General features: G+C 45.1%; 1 long non-coding RNA gene across 1 annotated transcript; it reads left to right on the forward strand.

Annotated features, from left to right (window-relative positions):
• Nucleotides 1–407: 407 nt before the first annotated feature.
• LOC122116001 lies at nt 408–4,178 on the forward strand. Its single transcript, XR_006148857.1, has 3 exons — nt 408–470; nt 1,054–1,109; nt 3,943–4,178. It is a non-coding gene; the product is annotated as an uncharacterized LOC122116001 (long non-coding RNA).
• Nucleotides 4,179–14,920: the final 10,742 nt, after the last annotated feature.

A 14,920-nucleotide genomic window follows, 5' to 3' on the forward strand; every position in this document is an offset into this window, starting at 1 on the left:
AGGAAGGAGGGAAGGAAGGAAGGAAGGAAGGAAGCAAGGAATGAAGGAAGGAAGGAAGGAAGGAAGGGGTACAGCAGATGACCCAGCCTCTTCTTCTTTCCTCATAATTCCTAGCTGTGTGATCAGGCAAATGACTCAACCGGCCTCAATGTCTCTTTCTGTAAATAGTCACAATTGCACAATTGCACATATGCTTTTTCCTTCTGAGGATGATTCTGAAGCTCAATTGTAGCAGTCGGTGGACAGGTAAGGTGGCAGGCGCTTTCATACACACTGATGTAATAATCATCGACTCTATGTCTTCCTTTTTCTCCACTCCTCATACAGCCACATTGGGGCCTTCCTGTCCACTGTGTAAGGCCTCCCAGCACAGAGACCACAGGGACAGCGTGGAGGTAGGGTGGGAGCCCTGGCCTGATCACCACCCATGAGTGGCAGGGTCCATCCAGAGCTGGCAGACACCCTACCGGGTGAGTAGACAAGCTGGTACTAGTGTGGGCATCATTACTGAGGGTGCACATCCACCCTGAAGCCCATTAAACCAGTGCCTTGTGTATGGGCTCCTCCCAGCCACCAGGCCTAGGGCCTTGAGGTGATCTGCACGGTGGCTGCCATGGTTCTCAGAGCGTTCCCGGGCTCCTCGGGTGGAGAGGCCACCCGGCACCCTATGGGCTTCTGGGTGGGAACTAGGGAGTCCTGGGGAACAATAGGGACCTGGAGATCTGAAGACACAGTTCCTTCTGGTTGACATATGCTGGCCAGCTTGGGCAAGTCACCTCACCTTTCCCGGCAGATTTGTGCTCAGTGTCAATCCTATGCGTTGCTTTTTAAAAATTATTATTTAAGGATTTATGGTCATGTAAAAGTTGAATATGACATAAGAGGATAAAGTAGAAATGGCTTTTTGTTATAATCCTACAGTCATTGATTAACACTGTAAAAAATGGTCCTAACTATAAATCACTGTGTTTACTTCTTAAGCAGAATTAGACTACAGAGGTAAGTTGTTTCCTTGTTTACTTGCCAATATTTTCTTGCTTTTCCTTCCCTCAGTGAATAGTTCTGGAACATTCACTCGGCCACCTACGCTACCACAGCCTCTGTCTAGAGTAAGTCTTCACACAGGGTTTACTCCCTGAGTGGAAATCCTTGCATCTGATGTATTTCTACACACTCACAATATGCTGAATATTAGCACCTTCTTTTAAAATTTGACAATTGGGAAAGACAATGATGCTCGGTTGTCCTAATTTCTAATGGTTTATTTTAATAGTATGCTTGGTTAAAAAAAGTTTTCCTGTATTTTCCAATTTTTTTGGGGGGGGGGAATGGTAGCTACTCTCTGTTTTCTGTCTGTTGTGGTTTTTTGGTTCTGGGAGCAAACTTTTTTCTTATCTTAGAACAGCACTTTATATAGGAAAGCTCTTTCTCTATTGCTTGTCATAAAAGTTTCATTCCTCCTCTTCTTTGTAGTGAAGTTTAAATATAGAAATATATTATCTTTAATATTGTACTATATTCTGTTATTTGGAAGGAATTATTGGTGTTTTTCTCTCTGCAACTCCTGAAGTTTATCTAATTTTCCAAGAAAAGCCTTTCTTCTTCTCAGGATTATAGAACTACCATTCTTTAGCCTCTTTTAGAACTTTTATAATTTTAAACAATATGTACATCTTTATTGCATTTGGAATTTTTTTTCAATGAATGGCACATTAACAACTGTTCTTTTTTTCCCTCTCCAAATGAGTAACAAATTTTTCCAACATCATTTTGTGGATCATCTAGACATTTTTCCATTTATAGAAAAAACAATCTGTCAAGTGTGAGGCTCTCACTTTTTATTATATTAACCTATCTTTATTCTAGGTTCTATTTGATTCGTTAATGTACTTGGTTTCAACAACACTATGTGCTGTTTAATTAGTGTCACTTTGTAATACCTTTTAAATTGAGTAGGACAAGTCTGTCTCATTTTTCTTTTCGGAAAGTTATCTGTTTTCATGTATCTATTCTCTGAGGTGCTGTTTAGAAAATCAACTTGTCAATTATTCTTATGAGAAATTTTTACCAGAACTGGATAAAATGTACGAACCATTTCACGAGAAGACTACACTTTTACAACCATCAGTTTTCACAACCAGGAGCACAATAATTTATCTAGAACTTCTTTGATATACCTCATTATTCTACATAGGTGTTTTATACTTCTTGTATGAATGAGTCATCGTATTTTCAGTTCTAAAGATAATTTATATTTTTCTTTTTTGCTATTGTAAATGCAACAATTTTTCACTTTGTATTTCTAAGTTAGTACTCTTAGATGAGAAAACTAGTTTGTGTCAAATAATCCTTAGGAACTCTCTTATTGTTTCTATTATGTAATCAGCCACATCTCTCAGATTTTCCATTGAATAGTTGCTTTACTTATTACCAAAGGAAAGCATGACTTGTGTAGAAAATGAAAACATACAGGGCAGGGGGTGTGGCTCAAGTGGTACAGCTCCTGCCTGGCCAGCAGGCCAGGCTTCCCTGAGTTCAAACCCAAGTACTTCAAGAAGAAAAGAAAAGGGCTGGGAAGTTGGCTCAGTGGTAGAGTGCTTGCCTTGCATGCCTGAGGCCCTGGGTTCAATTCCTCAGCACCACATAAGCAAAAAGAAAAAAGCCGGAAGTGGTGCTGTGGCTCAAGTGGTAGAGCGATAGCCTTGAGCTGAAGAGCTGAGGGACAGCGCCCAGGCCCAGAGTTCAAGCCCCACGACTGGACCCAAAAACAAAAAAAAGAAGAAAAGAAAAGAAGGAAAAGGAAGGGGGGAGGGAAGGAGGGAGAGGAGGGAAGGGAAAAAGAGGAGAGGAGAGGAGAGAGGGGAGGAAGAAGAAGGAGAGGGAGAGGAGGGAGGGAAGGAAGACGAAAGGGATGGAAGGGAAGTAGGGGACAGAGGGAGGGAGGGGGCACTAGGAGGGAAGGAAGGAAGGGAGGGAGGGAGGGAGAGAGGGAGGAAGGGAGTGAGGAAGGAAGTGAAAACATACAAGAGGAAAGAAACAAGGAGTGCCTGTGAAATGTACTTTTCAAAGACAATCCCTCCCAGTGTTTCAGGAATATCACTCAAATATATACGTATACAGTGCAAGATATTATCAAAATATATACCTTATAATTATCTACTGCAGTAGGCATAGGTATATATGGTTTCTTGAGACGCAATGTAATCACAATGTTTTATAGTCAACTTTCCCTACTTAATACAACATTATAAACCTTTCCTCCATTAATCTTCTGTATCATAACAGCTGTATCAAACGAATGTATTTATTTAAACAATTCCCCAATCCCACCTTTCAGTTTATCTATGAAAATTATAAACAATCCCATAGGGAACGTCTTGCTGACTCTCTTGAGTATTGATGATTATTTCTTCCCAAGAAAGTTCTAGAGTTGAAATGTCTAAGGCTAAAGTCCCACAGCAATCTAAGTCTTTAGTAACACGTGGACAAAGTATCTCCTAGAAATCCTGTGCCCACATACTCTCCCTACCTCTAAATAGTTCCTCTATACACCCCACCTTCCTCAGGAAACATTTTACCACCGGAATCTCTGGGGTTGTTGCACTAAAGGGCTATAATATCCTGTCCAGGTTAACAATGTTTTGTTGGCTACCAACCCTCAGAAGTCCCCTGTGCAGCGCCATCTGCTGCCTGGGTTACATTTGAGAGTCTCTGGTCTGACCAAGGAGCTTCATTTGATGGTTGGGATCCTCAGTTTTGGGGACCATCATTTAAGACTGAAAATGGTTAACTCAGCCTCAGTCTTTGCTGCCTACAACCCAAAAGGTATTGGGAGGTCCTACGAGATGCCAATCATCTTGAGATTGCTACTTATGAATAGCAGAAGTTATGTGTGTGCTTTAAGTAAAAGATGTCCTTTCCTTGTCATTTTTTTTAAATCAGGGAAGACAATGTCAGATTTCTCCCCATCGGGTGCTGACTTGACAAGAAACTCACTTCATTCACAAACCCTCCTCTCTAGGGAAGGCATTTTTCTAAGCAGCAAATGAGGACAAAACACATCTGCATTGACAAGTCGAAACTTATATCCTTCTATGGTGTTTTTGCTCTTTTGAAAATGTTAATAAAAACTTAATGTGGAAAAAAAACAACTTTTTTTTTCCAAATATGTGTACCAATGGGCCCGAGGCAACTCATACTTTCTTATAAAATAAAGTAGGTCACTCACATCAATCATGTCGTCTTAGCACATTTTTTCCAAATTAGGAATTCTCCATCCATCATACCACGTTATGGCATCCGTTCTCCAAACATTTCCTTTTAATATGCTCTTTAACATGATAAGCAAATCTAATAGAATACATTAGTGTCACTTCCCAGTGATGGAGCACTTCCTTCTGCTGCAATCCTCCAGGAGCTCGGAGAAACATTTTTACTAGCTCTCTCTTTGACAGCATTCACTTACTCAAACTGTAACAGGGCTCCCAATGCTGTCAAAGCCACACTTGGATGGTAGCCTTAGAAAGATTGCAAAGAGGGGTAGCGCGGGAGATGATGTCCCTGCCTCACCCCTCCATACGCTGTACATGTAGAAAGGGAGACACTGTGCCCCAACATAGCTGTAAATCCAGATTCTGTGCACAGGCCAGGGTTGATGTGTCACCTCCACTCAGTGAAGTTGCACACAAACACATACCACCCCATGGAGATCCAAAGCTTCTGCTGGACTGCATTTTAAAACCATCGCTGCTCAGAGAACAAACACTTCCAAATCTAGGTGATGCAGAAGGGCGGGTCCTTGGCTTCCCTTGTGTGCGATTCCTCACTGCTTTCCAGCTCTGGTGTAAAGACATGCTCCGTTTGGAACCCATTTGAGATACGTATATTTGCATGTTTATCCATGATCATGTGACATTTACCTGGCAAAACCCAGGGATGGGTTTTCTCTTGGCTCGCTGGTTCTTCTATGCAGGTGTTCAGTGTTAGTGCTTGAGTCTCTGGTTTTTTTGTTTGTTTTTTGTGTTTGTTTTTTTTTTAATTTGGTTTTACTAGATTTTTTTTTTTTTTGGTACCAGCACTGGGGCTTAAACTCAGGGACTGGCTTTTCTAACTCAAGACTAGCACTCTATCACTTGAGCCATATCTCCACTTCTGGATTTGTGGTGGTTAATAGGAGATAAAGATCTCATGGACTTTTTTGTTCCTAGCTTGCTTTGATCTGTGATCTGCAGATCTCAGCCTCCTGAGTAGCTAGGATTACAATTGTGACCAATGCCTGGAAGTTTCAGACTTTTGGACACCTAGTAGGAAAAGATGAGAATGGAGAAGAGAAAGTGGGGGCTGTGTGGTGTGCCGAGGAGTCTTTTATCTAAAACCATGGGATCATGTGGACAGTGGTTTGGAATGCCCATCTGGGAACCACACCATTGCATCTGTTCAGAGTATGGAAATCTAAAGCTATGGTCTGAACGGCACAGCACTTGATGGCACACCATTTTTGCTCAGAGCTCATGACTTAGGCTTTGTGTCCCTAGTAATATCATCAACTCGTTCATCAACAAAAATGACAGTGCTCAGGGTAGCAGGAGACACAGAAATGAGGCACATTCCTGCCCTTAAGGCAGCTTAAAGTCAAGCTTGAGTCAAACAGGAAAGATGAGGAAAGGAAAAAAATTGCCCAGGGGGGTGGGTTTTGAGGAGGGAGAGGCAGCTGAGGTAGGGGTGGATGTGGTAGACAGTTGGGGAGATCGGCCCTTGATGGATGGTTGCTGGGATTTGGGCATGCACAGACAGGGAAGGGCATTTACCTAATAAGACTGAGGGGCTGGCATGTAAAACGGGAAGGGAAAGGGCAAAGGGCAAACACTCAATACCAGTGGCCAGCAGATGATGATAAGAGGCATGAAAAGGGCTCAGGGAGGGGGTACAAGAGGATCAAGTACAAGAAGAACCTCAAATGCCAAGCTAAGGAGCAAAGTATCTAAGGAGTACTCTCCTTCCATATCTCCAAACTGTTCCAAGGGCATCAGTACCACTTCCTGGAATGGGAGGATTTCATACGAGGGGACAGTGTTATGTAGATGCATTTGAGTCCCCCAACTCTTCTAGCAATTAAGCATTTTTCCTTCTGCAGTTTGGAGCACTCCCCAGGAAACCCCTCCTACACCTCAAATCATGACTCACCGAACTTTAAGGTTGTCCCCAGGTTTCAGAGTGTTCTGTAAGTTGGTTGAAATTTGTGGAAGCTACCACTTGCACAGCTTTTCCTAGAGGGGACAAGGCAGTGCTTTCATGAATTCCTTCATTTGTTCAGCAAATGTTTGCTGATCAGGTACTACGCAGCCAACGTTGTGCGTTAGGTATTAGAGACAATTGTAAACGATGAGTGGAGCCCTGCCTTTATGGGGTTTTGTTTTTGTTTTTGATGGACGAGAAGTAAGTTTTCAAGGAGTAAAAGAAATGATCTGGGTGGTGTGTTGGAGGAGCTACTTAGAGTAAAGGATAGCATGGAGACAGGCAAAGGCAGAGCTGGAAGAACTCACCAAGCAAGGCCCAGCAAGTGCATATGTGGTGTCAGCAGAGGTCAGCAAATGAGCGGAAACAGCTGGGGAGGTGGCAGGAGCCAAGTTGGGATTGGAGGGGCAATCAGCCCCCGCCTCCATTTCAATAGGGCAGTGAAAGAGCTATGAATTTTGGGGTCTCCGCTATAGAGCCACTGTGAGCCACCATATGTCCTTGGCCTTAGTCATACCCACTTTTCCTACAAAGTCAAAACAAGTGCTTTACAGTGCATCAGCTTTTATTTTTACAGCAATCTTTGTACCCAAACCACCGTAGCATTTTTAATAACAAACTGGCAGAGAGTCAGACATCTGTACTTGAAAAAAAAAAGCCCAAGCCAAGTATTTCTAAATGTTTTATATTTACTTGTAACATTAGAATAACCATGAGGTTGCTTTTTGCATAATCGGAACCATTCTCATTAAGGTTCGACAGATCTTCTCCTCTATGGGCCTGGGAGGTGGTTTTCATTATGGCAAAATGACATTGATCTGACAGGAGTGAATCTCTCCTTGAACATTCGTAGGGAAAGAGGCAAGAAGTTGAGAGAAGCCAGGGCAAGCTAGGAAAATGAGAGCTCTAGGAAGATAACCATCAGCTTGGCATGGGGGTACCATGGCAGGGGCTGAAGCTTTGAAGTCTGGTAGGGCTGGCCTAAAAGTCTAGCTGGAGAACCCTGAGCAAGTGACTTAACTGCTCTGAGATTCACTCACAAAATGGTGCTGATTCTGGAACCCTAGAGAAGTCTAAGGGGAACCACACAGGCAGAGGGGTCTGGTCCAAGGCTGCTTTCTGGTTGTCCTCTTGCAGAATTAGTATTTCACTTCACTATCAATTTCTATGTATTTAAGATTTCACCAATAAAAAGACACTCAGCTGAATCTGAACTTTAGATAAATAATAATTATCTTAGTATAATCATGTGTCGTGTAATATGCATGATCTATTTAGGGTCAAAGTATATATCAAGTATCTAAAATTTAAATTTGACCAGGAATCCTATGGTTTGTCTGGAAACTCTATTCGAAAATTTTCATTCTACCCCAAAACATTAAAAACTAGTTGTGAGAGCCAGCCCGGTCTTAACAACACAGACACTTGTATCAGATCTCGCATGAAGGAGACAGTCAGTAAAGATGTGTGGAATAAGTGCTAAGACCCTGTAATGAGCTGTGCACTGGTAGCTCACACCTGTAATCCTAGTTGCTCAGGAAGCAGAGATCTGAGGATCATGGTCCAAAGCCAGCCTAGATAGACAGAAAAGGCCATGAGACTCTCCAATTAATGAGTTGGTAGAGGACTAACCTTGAGCAGAAAAAGCCAAGCCAGAGTAAGAGGCCCCAGTACCAGCCTCTATCCCCAAACCCTGTGCTAAAAAAAAGAAAGAAAGGAAGGAAGGAAGGAAGGAGGGAAGGAGGAAGAAAGAGAAAACTCCAGCACACCATGTCATAAGTCAACAGACTTGGGAAATAAATGCCTTTTAAGTATGTCTTATAGGACAAGCATCAGAGGAAGGCAAGAGAGAGTTCCCCAGTCTGTACGCCCTGCTGCCAGAGTAACCCAGGAATCCAGAAAGACAGAGGTTCTCAGCTGTGACCTTCCCTCAGCCACCTGCAGCCAGGTGGAGCCTGGTTTGTACAATTCCCATCTCAAGTCTCTGAACGCCCCTCCACAACTCCCCTGCCACACCAGGCCAGGCCGCAGGAGTATTTCCTACCCTCCTCACTTCAGCCTTTCTTTTATTACAAAAAGAGATGAAACTTGCAAGGGCTGAGCCTGCTCCATTGGTCCCGTTCCTCTTAGTACACAGAAACATCTGGGCTAGGAGCAGGAGCCAGTGGGGTTTGAGCTGGGAGAAGCCACTGGGGAAGGAAGGACAAGTCAGGTGTCTTGATGTGCAGGGGAGACCATGAATGATATGGATGGCTTCCCCAGCACCCCAGACTGGGCTTGTGAAGAAAGGATTCCAACATCAAGAAAAGCAGCCGGCCAGTAAATTCCTACTTAGTTCATTTTCTAAGACTTCCGAATGTGTTTTGAATTTTCTCTAAATTAAGATAATCATAAAAGGTTAAGATATTTAAACAGAGCGCCACCTGATCCTGGGGCTTGATTTGTATGCTTAATTAGTTCCCGGACATATGGTTCAGAGCTTCTTATGAAAACAGGGTACTGACTCGAAGTATATTTGGGTAGTAGATGGAAGGATGTTAAAGGGACATTCAGACCCATCTCAAAGCTCTTAACCTGCCCTTGATCTGTGCTGGGAGCTTGGGCTGACATCTGTTTCAAAGAGATATTTTTTTTTTTTAAAAATCTTTCCGGGGGCCTCGTGATAAAACAAAACGCCATGTGGAGATAGATATCACGCATTTAAATACTTTGAGGAATGTGTGGCCCTAAAATCTGAGAGTGTGGAGGTGCAGAGATCCTGGGATACTGTTCTTTGCCTGAGCCTGGGAAGGAGCCGATGGGTCACCAATGTCCCCAGGTCCCTTTGTTCTTTGGTCTGTTTCGATCCCTGGTAAGACATCAGGCACTCCAGCATGTAGAACATAATCAGATCACCAAGGTCCTTTGCCAAGTTCCCATGGACCCAGGGACCCCCCCCCCAAAGGGTACTTCCCGGAAGTGAGGTGCTAAACGGACTGCCCCCTCCCTTGCCTGCCAGCTGTACGGCACAAGCCATTCTTCACTCTACATCTCCATTTTAAAAAGAATGTGCTTAGTGTCTAGACAAGCCTTCGCCCCAATTTCCATCAGATTTCTGTCCCTAGAACACTCTTCTCTGAGCACTCCTGTTGGTAAAACAAAAAAACAAACAAACAAAAAAAAAACAATTGAGGCTACACATTGGAAATGTGCCATCGAGGGCCAGTAAAGTGTCTCAGAGGAGATGGATCATCCTACCCCTTTGATGTTGGGACCTCCATACTTCCCCAGGTCACCCATTCATCCACATCCTACCCTGTCCTTTGAGCTAGGGTACTCTAGCAGGTGTCAGGTGAGGAATGGGATGCTATAGGAAGGTGATCTGAGAAGGGGAAAGCTCACTACTTCTCACAAGACAGTGTCTCACAAGACAGTGTATCCTGGGCTCCCAATGATACACCCATCTGGACAATGGTGACACCAGGTGACAGGACATTATAGAGGACCAAATGACCAAAGCCTCAAGAAAGGAGGTGCATGTGGTCCAAAACAAGAGTTGCTTTCCAGGGTACAAACAGCACACACTCGCGCTCATCTGATTCTCTGGCCGCTCTGTTAAGTCATCAGGCCGGATGATCCTTTCTGTTTGGTAAATAAGTAAACCAGAGTGCAGTGAGGTGATCTAGCTTTCCCAGATTCACACTCAGGCTCAGATTTCCCAGGCCCATTGAAGGCCAGGAAGTTCAGACAAAGGTCAGATGGCAAAGGAGCTTTAATAGAGCCTGAAGGAGACCAACTATTTCTTCCACACTCAAGATCCTCAGGGGATGCTGCTGAGCAGAACTGAGGATCAGGAGCTGGAGTGAGGGAAGCTGAGGGTAGAAGTTTAAAGAAGCAGGTATGAGAGGCCCTTTGAGATCTAGAGCAAACTGAGCCAGGGACAGGGAGGGAAATAAGAGGGGTGGAGCCCTGTCGGGCAACCAGGAAGTGGGCTCCCAGGCCCCATGCCGCTTTGTGTCCACAGGACTGACTCCACTCCTTCCACAGCCAGCCAACACCGCAGTGTGGGCAAGAGACACAGTTCCGAGAGGTAGGACACACCGGCTGCGTTCATAAGACCTCATCAACTTCCCACAGCCACCCCCTAACATGAAAATCTTAATGCCCCCATTTCACTGATGAGCAAACTGAGCCACAAAGCGGCTCATGAACTCAGTCATGGTGTGGAGTGGAATGTGTGTGCTACAGCTTGTGTTTCTGACCATGACCTACCTATCACCCGTGAGGCCTCACCTGCCCCTCAGGTGGCCAGCAAGGACTGGCTCCCTACCACCTTTCCAAGTGAGTCTGTCTAGCTCCCCCTAGCTGTAAAACGCTCCCCACTCCAGCCCAAAGTTACCCCTCTCTTTTTCTATTCCCGCCCCAGGCCCCAGAGGGCTGTTGCTGCCCCAGCAAAGCAAGCAGGAGGCCAGATCAGGGCTGTGATAAAGTGAGGGAAAGAGTCCCCGTGAGCTGGAGAGCCATCCCGGGGCTTCACAGCGGGAGACCTCTGAGCTGGGCCAAGCAGAGAGGGGGGCGGGGAGATCAAAGCCAGCAGGGGGTGGCGGAGCAACAAGGAACAGAAGTGCGCAGAGGCAAGGCTGCTCCACTATCATTCCTGTGGCTGGCTGATCTTTGAAGATCGAGGACACCCTGACCCAGGGTGCAGGGTGGAGAGGCTTGAGGCCCCAGCCTTAGCATGGCCGCCTTGCCATCCTGGGCCCAGGCCTAAGACCAGGCGAAGGAGATCAACTTCTTCTTCTGCAGTCCCAGATCCCAGAGATTTCCCCCCCACACATACACACACAAATGGGGGAAGGGAGGGAGAAGCAATAGGAGCTGAGAAGTTGTGAATCAAAGCCTTCCCTCTTCTAGCCCGGCTGTCAGTCTCTTTCCTGGGCACCCCTCCATCCCATCTTGGGGCTCCATGTCCAGCATCTCTGAGATGGCTGCTTTCAGTGTCCTGTGTGGGTATGGGTCCCGCATAGTGGTGTCTGTCACTCTTAATGGCTCTGAGCAGAGTGCTGTCCACTTTGCTGGACTTGCGGAAATCCTCACGCCTGCCAGATGGAGACATACCTCTCTGTAAGGCTCTAGAAGGCTCACTGGGAGTGTCTCATGAGAGGCAGCTCCACAGCCTGGGGTGAGAAATATGAGATGGGGCATGTCACCTCAGTTTCCTCATCTGTGGCCCTAAGGAAAGGCTAGCCTGTCCTAACATTCTGCAGAGCTCTGGGACTAGGCATGATGTCTCGGCATAAATCAGGATTCCTTATTTTTTAACTTGACTCTTGAAATTAAAACAATCAAGGGCAGGGGTTCCTCACCTCTGTCAGCTGACTGCCTCTAGCTCAAGTCTTAGCTCTGTGTTACTTCCCCCAAGCCTTCCTGAGGCACCTGCTCCAACAGCTCCCTCTTGTCTGCCTAACAGTCTCCCACCCACACTGCTGGTTTCTACTGCTCTTACCCAGGGCCCCATGCGTGACTAGTAACTGTTGAATGGGTTTATGGATGGATGGATAAATGGATGGATGGATGAATGAATGAATGAATGAATGAACCATGAGAACATTTCTGTTCTCACATTCTTTAGCAGTGGTAGTCAGATGGGTACATGACAACCCAAAGTGTGGGTATATTAAACCAAGTCCAGATGACGAGATACTCCTATTGTTTCCAGTTCATAGGTACTATTTATTAAGTGCTAGAAAGGTCTCTTTTGCATCCCTACGTACTGTCTCTCTTATTGAATCCATTGTCCAGGGTCTGAGCTTAGCAGACATTTTATTTAAAGGTATTGCAGAAGCCAAATAAAGGGTTTTCCTCTCCCCAAGAATGTATTCCATTATTTTTTTGTGCCCCACCCCCAGTTCTACATCTTCAAGATTATTTGTCTGCTAAATAGCTACCAGTTTCCTAGTGTACGAAGTCAATTCCAGCTATCTTCTGGGCAGCTCTGGCCACTGCAGGAGAATTGATATCTCCATGCCCGGCTGATATCATTTCAGATCACCACAAAGGAATGTGACAGCTCAAGTGAGCTTGCTGGAGGTGGCTACACCATCACCATCAGACTCAGAAATTGCAAACGTTCCTAGGAATCCACGGAACTACTGTTAGCCCTATAATTGTGGGGGCTTGAATAGGTGCATCCTTAGCTAGAAGTCCAAGGTCATTTGCTTCATTCTGAAGGAAAAATCTGTGTCCTATAATTCTCCTAGCTATCAACAGTCACTGGCAAGCCTTGGGTTCCTTGTGGCACTATTATTCTGATCTCTGCCTCAGTTTTCATGTGACCATTTCTTCTCTGTGTCTCTATGTGTCTTCCAAATTCCCTCTTCTGAGAAGGAGCCCGATCATTAGATGAGAGGACACCCTGATGATCACATCTTTACTGGAATACATCTCCACAGACCCTATTTCTCTAACCACAATGTACATGAATTTGTGGGGAGATAACACCTCACCCCAGTATCTCCAGCTCCCAGAGGAGGAAGGAATCGCATGAAGAACTGGATGATGGCAAGGTTCTTCTCCAGCCAGTCTCTTGTGAGATTTCTCCCATGATTCTAGGACCCAAGAGCCTTTGACTAGAAGACATTTGTTCCAGGCTATCAGAGACATCCCTCAGAACAGTCCAGTCTGGCTCATGCGGCTGGCGCCATGAACTGGACCATTGTCTGGCTTCTTTCACTTGAATTACATCAACATCAGACATTACAGTCTTCTGAGCTAATCCACACTGTAGAACAAATCAGTATGTCACTGAGTGAATAGTATTCCATTTATGGATATACCATGTTAGGAACATTTCAGAAAGCCGCTCCTACAACACAAACCAACAGCTCTACTCAACAAATGATGTTTGGTTAACGAAACTCCTTAAGAGGTATTATCTGAAGCCAATAAAACCCTCATAGCTCAGGATCCATTTCACTTAAGTCTGTATTTGTGATCTTTCGAGAAGCTGTGATGGGTGGGCTGCAGTAGGATTTGACTGGCAAATCTTTCTTCACAGAGAAGTAGAAATCAAGTAGAAACAGGACTAGAGCAGGCATTAAGTGTTTTCAAATCTTGGAAATATCAGAATGAGCCAGGTATAGCAATACATGCCTGTAATCCCAGCACTTGGAAGGCAGAGGTAAGAGGCTCACAACTTCAAGACCGGTCAGGACTATATAATCAGACTGTTTCCTCAGATAAATAGATAAATAAACAAAAATTTAAAAGTGTGGAAACAGCTAGGAGCAGGCATGGACAGTCTTAAGGATTCTTGAATCAGGTCTGCTTTGACACAGTAGGCAGCTTTGTTGAGCTGGTCAGTGAGAACACACTCATTTCTGAGTGAACTGTGATGGCGTCCCTAGGAAGTACTCAGGTCTCAGACTATCCCCTCCGATCCTCTGGACACAATGCACATCCCCGAAAGGCTGTTTCTGACCAGCAGTGCTAGGAAGCAAGCGCCCAGTTCTTCCTGAGCCACCCCGGCGGAGAAGCAGAAACCCTAAAATTCTAGAAAGGACCAGCAGGACAAGAGCTCCACTGGAGAGAATTCTGGAGGAGGAGGCAGATGTCTTCTTCCTCTCACAAAACCCTGTTGTTCTTTCCCAGGAGAAATTCTTCCCAGCAGAAAAGTCTGAGGCTGCAGCTGGACAAAAGCCCTCAATACCTTCAGCCTGTTGAGTCCTGGCTGCCTTTGATTCAGGCATTTCCTGTGATCCAGCAAGGGAGAGACAGGGGGGTGTCTACCAGGATCCCAGTCTCCACAGGGGAACTTTCTACTTTCTAAGAATCTGGCTCATAACATGCTATGGGTAGTAGCTATCCCATCCCATTCTGGTATGGGAGTTAATTATTTAAAACTAACAAAGAGACCTGAATCTTCTACAGTCTTCCAAGAGATGCCTTCTATCCTATCTTCAAGCAGCTTCAGTGATATTCAGTTGGGGAAGGGAAGAGACCTAGCAATATACAGAAGTTTATGACCCACTGTGCCTAGCTTGGATGTAAAGGCTACTGGGAAAGGCTTGAGAACTGAGGCTTGAGACCGAGTTCCTGACTGATTTGTTACCAACTTTCTCCCTCTGGGCTCCTGTTTGTTTCTGTTTACAAAATGAAACCTTCAGCTGGAAGGGACTACAACCATCTTTCAACTCATTATGGTGATCCATTGCCTGGAGGGCTATGTTGAGAAGATTTCTGAAGACAAACAGGAGATCTGGGATCGATTAGCAATGTCTACACTGTAGAAGGAATAGAAAACATGCACACATTTACTTGCTACCTATTTGCCATTGCTGGCATTGATATGAAAGTTCTCTTGGGCTCAAGTCCCGTCTGATTTTATGAATCCTCTTGCCTTTGTTGTGTTCGTCCTTCCTTTCTTCCTTCCTTCCTTCCTTCCTTCCTTCCTTCCTTCCTTCCTTCCTTCCTTCCTTCCTTCCTTCCTTTCTTTCTCTCTCTCTCTCTCTCTCTCTCTCTTTGGTCGGTTGTGGGGCCTGAACACTGGGCCTGGGCACTGTTCCTCAGCTCTTCAGCTCAAGGCTAGCACTCTACCACTTGAGCCATAGCACCACTTCTGGCTTTTTCTGCTTATGATGTGCTGAGGAATCAAACCCAGGGCCTCATGCATGCAAGGCAAGCACTCTACCACTGAGCCACCTTCCCA

This window comes from Dipodomys spectabilis, unplaced genomic scaffold (genome assembly GCF_019054845.1).
Source record: "Dipodomys spectabilis isolate Male_0828 unplaced genomic scaffold, ASM1905484v1 ptg000125l, whole genome shotgun sequence".
Classification (NCBI taxonomy): Eukaryota; Metazoa; Chordata; class Mammalia; order Rodentia; family Heteromyidae; genus Dipodomys; species Dipodomys spectabilis.